Below are 8,192 nucleotides of genomic sequence, written 5' to 3'. Positions count from 1 at the left end.
AAATATAACAACAACTCAAAAAATAACAACTTCGGCTGTCTAAGTCAAAGGTCCCCCAACAAGTCCAAACTTAGTTTCCAATGTAGCAGCTGCACAAGTAAAATGTTGTGAAAGTTGCAAGATAACACTTTTCACATTTTGTTTTCATATAATATCTATAACTAAGCATGTTCCTTTAGTGTTTAAGTGCTTAGAATAGAGAAAAGCATTGTTATTGTCTTGTAATTGCCGACAGGCAGCACCATTACTGCAAACCTTAGATCCCAGACCCAAGCTATGATTCCTGAGGTAAGCTGAATGCACCGTTACGCCGTCGTCCTCCAAACTAAAATTACTCTGAGGGTTGTCTGCTGCAGGAAAGAGTACTGAAAAGTACTCCAAACAAGCCAACATGGAAAACTAAAACAAAAAAAGTTAAATGAACAGTGACTTTCAGGGCAGGCTGTGGTGGAAACAACGGTCCAATCCCTCAAATGCAACCGAACAAAGTGTCCAATAAATCAGTTTGTGACCAAAACAGAAATGTTCACAGCAATATGCATTTATACTATCAGGCACAACCAGATTTAGCTCTGAAAACAATTTCAACCCTCAGCCAGAGACGGCCTCAACTTGGAGGGTTTCATTTGTCTGAGTGGCTGAGATTTGCTCATGACGTTGATGGACAGATCAATTCTTCTGAGCGTGCCTCTCCTCCTCCAAATGCTTTCACCACAGACTGCTCAGATAGTTCTGAGTACCACCATCTTCTGGGTCAGGTTGAACGTAGCACACAAGTGTTTGCCATCGATCCACTCACGATGCATTGCTGTGAAAAACTATTTGTTTTCTTACAGATTTGTTACGTTTTTTTTTCTTTCTTTTTTTTTTATCCTCCCGGCGTGTTTCAGATGATTATAAAATCTGCAAATTATAGTAAATAAAAACTGAAGATTTTAAATCAGGATTTAATTTATTATAAAAATACAGCTATTCAAACCAAGCTGTGACAAACTAATAAGTTGTGTCACTCTTGACAGCAACAACCGGCATTCAGTGTTTGCAAAAACTGGCAACGAGTCTTTAAACCTGAAGGAGAAGCTGAGTTTAAACCTTAAACATAGAAGTGTGCCACAATTCCTCCAGAGCAACGTCAAGTCCTGACTTTGACTAGGCCACTCCAAAACTTGGATATTGTTAATTTTTTAGCCACTTAGAGGTGAACTTGCTGATGTGTTTTAGATCATTGCTCTGCTACACCACCCAAGTGTGGTTGACCTTATGGTCATATATGTATAGCCGGACATTTGCCTTCAGGATTTAATAATAATAATAATAATGATTGAACTTTATTGATCTCACAATGGAGAAATTCACTTCTGCATTTTAACCCATCCCCTGGGGGAGCAGTGGGCTGCCACTGTGCAGCACAATTGGGGGTTAAGGGTCTTGCTCAGGGACCCAGAATGGCAGCTTGTGGGAGTTGAACTCAGAACCTCTGGGACCGAAGCTCTGTGCTCTAACTACTAGGCCTCCACTTTTTTGGTAGAGAGCAGAATTTAAACTTACATCACTTACTGCAGGTCTTCCAGATCCTTAGGCAGCAAAGCAGGATCACCTGATTTCCACTTCTAGGTTTGAATGTTGGTATCATGAGGCTATTTGGAAATACTGTGTCAGGTACACATTAAATGTAACTTAAAGAAAAAGTTTAACTTTTGTCTCATCAGTACAAAGACAAGATGTTGCTTTGGGAAATGTGAGACAGGCTTTTGTGTTTATTTGTTTATTTTTTGCTTAGCAGTGATTTTTTTTGCCTTGGATTTAGGCCTACAGCTAACAACTGTTTTAGCAATTGAGTTGTTTATTGATCATTCTGACAATTGAGAAATCAGATTAAGAATTGGATTAAGAATATTTAATTTAATTACTTGAGCTTATTTTATGGGTGATAGAAATACATGAAAAAGAAAATGGAAAGTACCCCAGTAATTCAATTCCTTTTTAGAAAGAAAATCCATGTTATTGCTTAAAATTCAATAACATAGCGTGTATTTAGTGCACACTTGAATATTTGTAGCAAAGGACACATCTGCGGGCGTGCTAGTGGTGCAGGGGCAGAGCATGGGACCCATGTGTGGAGGCCTGAGTCCTCAAACGGCCATCCTGGTTTTATTTCCTTGCCTCTGGACTTTTACCGTACGTCTTGCCCCTCTCACAACCCCATTTCCTGTCAGCCTTTTGCCAAATGAAAACCACTAGTTCCTAGTGCTACAAAAAAAGTTTGCATCCGCAGCATAAAAAAAAAGTTCCATCTGCTGCAGTGGAGACAACAGTCACAAGAAAAATGTGCAGGAAGCGTTGCAGTCTGCAGTCTTTTTTTTATTATTATTATTTTAACACTAAAAAGCATAATGTTATACAAATAAAATAGAACCCTCGTCGTGTACTTAACTGTCAAGTTCAGCTCTTCTTAATTTTTTTTTTTTATCAACAAAAAACTGCATAAAGATCCACAGAACAGAACCAAACTCTCCTGCACTGAAATGTCCATGCAGGTTTGTGGTGGAACCTGCTAATAAGGTTATTATTTTCGTTTAGCTTTGCTGTTCCCAATATCTTTAACCTGCAGCTAGATGCTGCTTTGCTTTCAGGTGTCCCTGCTGGTTATACTACAGGCAATACACTCACACAGTCTCCTCACCACTGTCAGTGGGGCATCTGCGCCACTCTCTGATTTCACATTAGGGTGTGATCCTATATCCCCACGTGTGATAGGCCGCATGGCTGCCAATCAATACAAAGTTATGCCATAAACAGCCCTGAGAGCCAAGCAGTTAAAGGAAAAAAAAAATGGAACCTGGAAGGGTTGTCTGCCGCTGCAGCTGGCGTTTCCTGCTCAGGTGTTGCAGCGTCGAGGACGTGCCGTATTTGAACGCTAATTTGATTTTGCAGCGCACGCAATGTGCTCAGTTTTCTTTTCTGTTAAGTTTAAAGTGATCCCACGCTCCCTCTCTGGCTGTTAACCACATGTGGCATCCACGTGCCAGCAGTATAGGTCTCCATTAGTGGAAGCGAGAGCGCTGTGCAACAAAAACAGCCACCTGGCCGCAGCACAGCGCACTGAATAGTTGAACGAATTGAACAGATTTCTTTAATATTATAATCATTCAAGGAATCGTTTCTGCCCTACTTGGAACTCCCCCATGGATGGCATGTTGTTCCCCAGTCTCTCTCTCTTTCTCTCTCTCTTTATTGAATCAGGAACATGGACCTTAACTGAGGGGAGTAAAGCCAGCACTGCTTTAGATCTTGTTCTGGGTTCTTTTGTGGCCACCCGGATGAGTTGGCAGTGCACACTGGCCACTTTTTCACGTTTTCTCCATATGTGGATTAACGGTTCTCACTGTAATGGTTGATGAGAACCATTACAGGTTGGGTTTTCAACCGTCAGTCAGACACGGTAAATACAATTACCATTTGAGAACAGCTTTTTTTCTATTTACTCAGGTTATCCAGGTATGAAATAGATATTTATTTGACAATCTGAAAAATTTAACAGGGACAAAAAAAGAAGAGATCTGTACGAGGGTAAATCAGTTTTCACAGCGGTGTATTTTATGTGCACAAAGACTTTTCTTACTTGTGTGATAAACTATCAAACTATTCAACAATAAATTAATTCCCCGCATTTTATCTAAGTGTGGCTCAGAAAGCCTGACTGCTTAATAATAGTGTTATATTAAAGCAAACTTGTGTTTTGCCCAAAACAACCATATCTGTGGCTAAATCAAACAGAATGTAAATCACAAGAACACCAAGAGTATTTACTTTATAGTGTTCGGGCGACTACCTGCAATATCTTTTCTTTTACATGACAAGCAACCCATAAAAAGAAAGAAGACACTGTTTCAGTGTTTCTTTTTTCGGGCGTAGACTAGGTTTAACTAGGAGATTTCTCTATCCGGGTTCAGCTATTTTTATGCTGCTAACCTAATAAATTATCTCTGCCAAATACTCCACCCTGTCAAGCCAGCGAAACGCAGTATGTTGTAACTCTATGCAACATCTATTGCTGCCACGGCCATCAAGGGAGCGGAAATGTCATGACAACAGAGAGCCGAAAGAAAGAAAACAGCATTTAATAAGATGAAGCATTCCCTTTTTTTATTTGCTCGGGCTCTAAGAGTCATTGTGAGTCATTCATGGGGGGAAATAGGAAAGGAGAACGAGAACTCGTATTGGCTTGTAGAGTGCCCTGTTACACCGCTGGCAGAAGACTGTGGAGGGTTTATGAACTGCGTTGCTACATAAAACTGCGATGTCAAATGTGGCTTGCGTGTAACCCACCTACACGTGCTCTATAGGCGTTGTGGCCTGTTTTCTCCCACTAAGCCCCCCCCTGGAACCGAGTCTGGTTTCCCACCATTTCCTCTCCATGTGTTTTGCATCACTGAACGAACAGCGAAACAGGCAGGAGATAACCGCGCATACCTGCAGGGAACGAGACTGACTAAACAAGGGAGCTTTAGGGGCTTCTATCCCGAAATCCGATCCGCCATGTAAAACAAAAGGCCGTGGGTTTAGAAGGAGTGGTGTTTAAGGTGAAGAACATGACATAATGTTTCCCGTTACGACGACGAGTCATCTGAAAAGCCATTTAAAGTTTTATTTTGCAGGATATCAACCGAAAGCATAGACTAAAGCCTTGGGTCCTTTTTTTTTTTTTTTTTTATTCTTCTGCTTGAACATTTTGCTGAGGCCATTGAAAGCTGCCGACGACGGAGAAATAAACTACCACAGAAGAATCATTTGGAGTTGGTGTTAGATTGAACTAGAAATGGGATTTCAGGTAATGTGGCTAAAAATGCTGCAGCTGCGCGCTCGGCAGCGGGTGAAACGAGTTCAGTCGTCAAACTGTTGATCCATCCTCTTTCCTTTATGACTTTTTTTTCCTTTAAATTCCTCAGCAAAGAGGATCAAAGTGTCCCTGCAACAGTTGCAACATCCACCACCAAATACCCTCTCTTTTTTTTTTTTTGCCCAGTGAAGTCTTGTAATTGGAAACAGATATTGGGCTTACAACATGCGGTGTGGATTCTTCCCTTTAACATCCTTTCCATCCATTAGAGCAGATGTTTAAAATCAAAGGTTAAATATAGGATACCTTGGATATTTATACACTGTCAAAATAAACTAGCGGCCCTTAAGATTTCGAGGAGCGATAGTGTTTTTATCAGCAGGCAAAGTCACTTTTACTCAGAGTCACTACTGGCAGTCGGGAAAGAGTGAGTTGTGAGTTTTTTTCCTTTAACTGATACATTTCTACACACTTTTGCTAAAAGAAAGATTTGGAAAAATGATACAAATGAACATGAACTTTACTTAAAAAAATAAAATAAAATTTATTCGTGGACCCCTGGATTGTTTTAATGTGCAATAGACCATCTGAAAGCTGGGTAAGACAGATAAAGTTGTGCAACTGTGGATTGCACAAAATAGACAAGATTTATGCGCCAAAACAAACAAACAAACAAACAAACAAACATATTACTAAAATGAGCAATCAGGATATGAGCATCATTTACACACAGGGTGACTCCCTCACATCTAGCTGCAAATGCTGGGAGTTTCTCCAAAACTGCTCCTTCCCGTCATGGGAAAAACAAAATTCCTCTTACTGCATTCCTTGAGTTGTACATACTTGGACAAAATAAAAATAATCAGACCTCAAATGTTTCAAAGAACAAACAACAGACATCTCACTGTTAATATGAAACAAAAGCCAAAACGCAACAGCAGTGAATAAAAAAAAACAAACTATGTGCAACATCTTTAGCAGAAATAACCATCTCTACTTGTTTTTTGTTTTCTCCAACTCTTTCTGTTTCCCACATCCGTATAGAGAAATTGTATTTAATTCTTCACTAAACTTTGCTTCAGTTCGTTGATGTTTGTAAACAGTAATCAGCTTAAGGTCTAGACTTTGACTAGACCACCACAACAGTGATTATTTTTCCTTTTCAGACATTATGTTTGGTTCTCACTGAACATGAGACAGTGTATCAGGATCAAACGTCTCTACTTTGGTCTTTTCTGTCCAGTGGAGTTTACAACGTTGCATCTGAATGAATCACAAAACTTTACGTGCAAACATAAGTGTCATAATCCTTAAGTATTTGGGGTATTTTTCATTTCTTCCATCTGTGTAGCAGCTTATTTATTTGGTTTCTTGTGCTGCAGTCCCTCCTGAAGCTCATTCAAACAGCAGCGGTTTATTTAGGATGACGTTTCCTCTCAGACCTTTTAAAAAGCCCTTTTCTGTTTCTAATCCTCCCAAACAATCACACTTACCTAGATTCTTAAATGCTGAATTTATTGACCTGGACCACTTACCTGTATCTGCTGGCCTGCTCTCCTGTCACCCTGTGAAGCTGCTGCACCTTCAACTAAGAAAGATCTCAGATTCAAAGCCACAGTCTGCATGTCCGCCTTCTATCTTCATGTTTTTAGCTATAAACGACTTTTGGAATTTCAGCCACCATCCGAAGCCAGAAAGAGAAAACAGATCATGAAAAACACATGAACAGAAAGACATCTTAAAACCTACTGAGCTCCACTAATCATTTCCTTTTCCATTCCAGAGAGAACCACATGTTCATATTCAAGATCCAATTAGATTATTGTCCAATAAATATTTCAGAATTATCCTAAAGCTCTCAATTTCTCTTCTTTTGAGTCCCTTTTCTACCAAACCATGACATTAAGTTGCACCGGATGACTCTGGATCTGAGTGAATGCCTCACTGATTTAAATTTGGACTGAACTAGAGTTAAAAAAATGAAGATGGATGGATCCTCTTTTAAAAATGCCTCCAATGACAATTGTTGTTTCGCCCTTTGGAATGTTTTCATTGACATTATCAAATCTCAAACGTCCCGGGTGTCCAGCCATCTCGGAGGAGCTTGTAATGATTAGTAAAGCCATTTTAGGCTAAGATGTTATTATGTTTGGAGGGGGAAAAAAATCTCAGATAAAAGCAACAGACTGACAGAAAAGTACTGAGACGGTTTTTGGAAAAGGGAGAAGGAGGGTTTTTATGAAAACCTACATTTAGTCGGATATGGGGACTCAACTTCTCCTTTTGGCATTGCTTATCCAGTTAGCTATTTGCTCTTAACGTCAAGTGACTGCACACTTCAAAGGACACGAGGCCTTTTAAAGACTTGGAAGGCAACTAAAATTGAAATAAATAAAGCAGAAATCCAGACCAGAAAATTAAGCTAGCGCTCAGTGTGGGATGGCAGACCCAACCAGAGCAGGGAGAATCATTCATGTTCCCAGCAGCCCACTTTCCTGCATGTTGTCCTACTTCAGCACTCTTCTTGTAACTCATTAGCAGTCTTCTTACACGTCTGATGAAATGAAGGAAAACTGCAGGAAAACATTAGAAACATGCAGACATTATAATTTTGGACCTTTGTGCTACTGTACAAACGGCAGAGCTTGCAGAGCAACTCCTCCTTTCACAGCTGCAGGGAATCTTCCTTGTGATTTGTCTGAATTCTCAGTTTATAAAAATGTAATTGTTTTTCACAATCAGAGCTCATTTGAACCCCTGGAGTAATTTATCATTTCCACTTCGTTATCTGTTGAGGTTAGAATGACGGACTTCAGCAGTCTAAAGGAACCATCTGTTTGCTTTTTTATCTCGAATGAATCTTTTATGAGCTATGTTTGTTTAACGGTTGTGTGTTTTCATGGTTCTGAGACTCAACTGCAAAGCAATCCTCATAATTCGTTAACATTTTAATATAATGTAACAGGACAATAATCTTACTCCATAAATAAAAGTCACTGTAGTTCGAAATGTCTCTTCCAATTTATACTTTCAAGGCAAAGACAGCTGGATGTCTTTTCTAGATTATTATTATTTTTTTGCAGTCACCTCCATCTCTTCCCAACCAGCCAGCCTCTCTTCTCCCTGCTGTCTCTGTTCGTTGCTCGAAGCCGGACTGAAAAAAAAAAGTGGAGCGCGTGCCTGTTGATCAGATAGCCCTATAACTAATGAAAAGCGTCACTGAAGTGACAGCAAGATTAATGAAGTATCTCGGGCTGCACTTGCATGCGGCACACCGGGGCTTTTCCCGCAGAGCTGCTGTCGCTGGCTAACTGCTATTTATGGTGACAAATAATGCCCCATTCTGCCACCA

The sequence above is a fragment of the Fundulus heteroclitus genome, chromosome 3 (assembly GCF_011125445.2).
Source record: "Fundulus heteroclitus isolate FHET01 chromosome 3, MU-UCD_Fhet_4.1, whole genome shotgun sequence".
NCBI lineage: Eukaryota > Metazoa > Chordata > Actinopteri > Cyprinodontiformes > Fundulidae > Fundulus > Fundulus heteroclitus.
Note: the sequence above shows the minus strand (reverse complement) of the source record.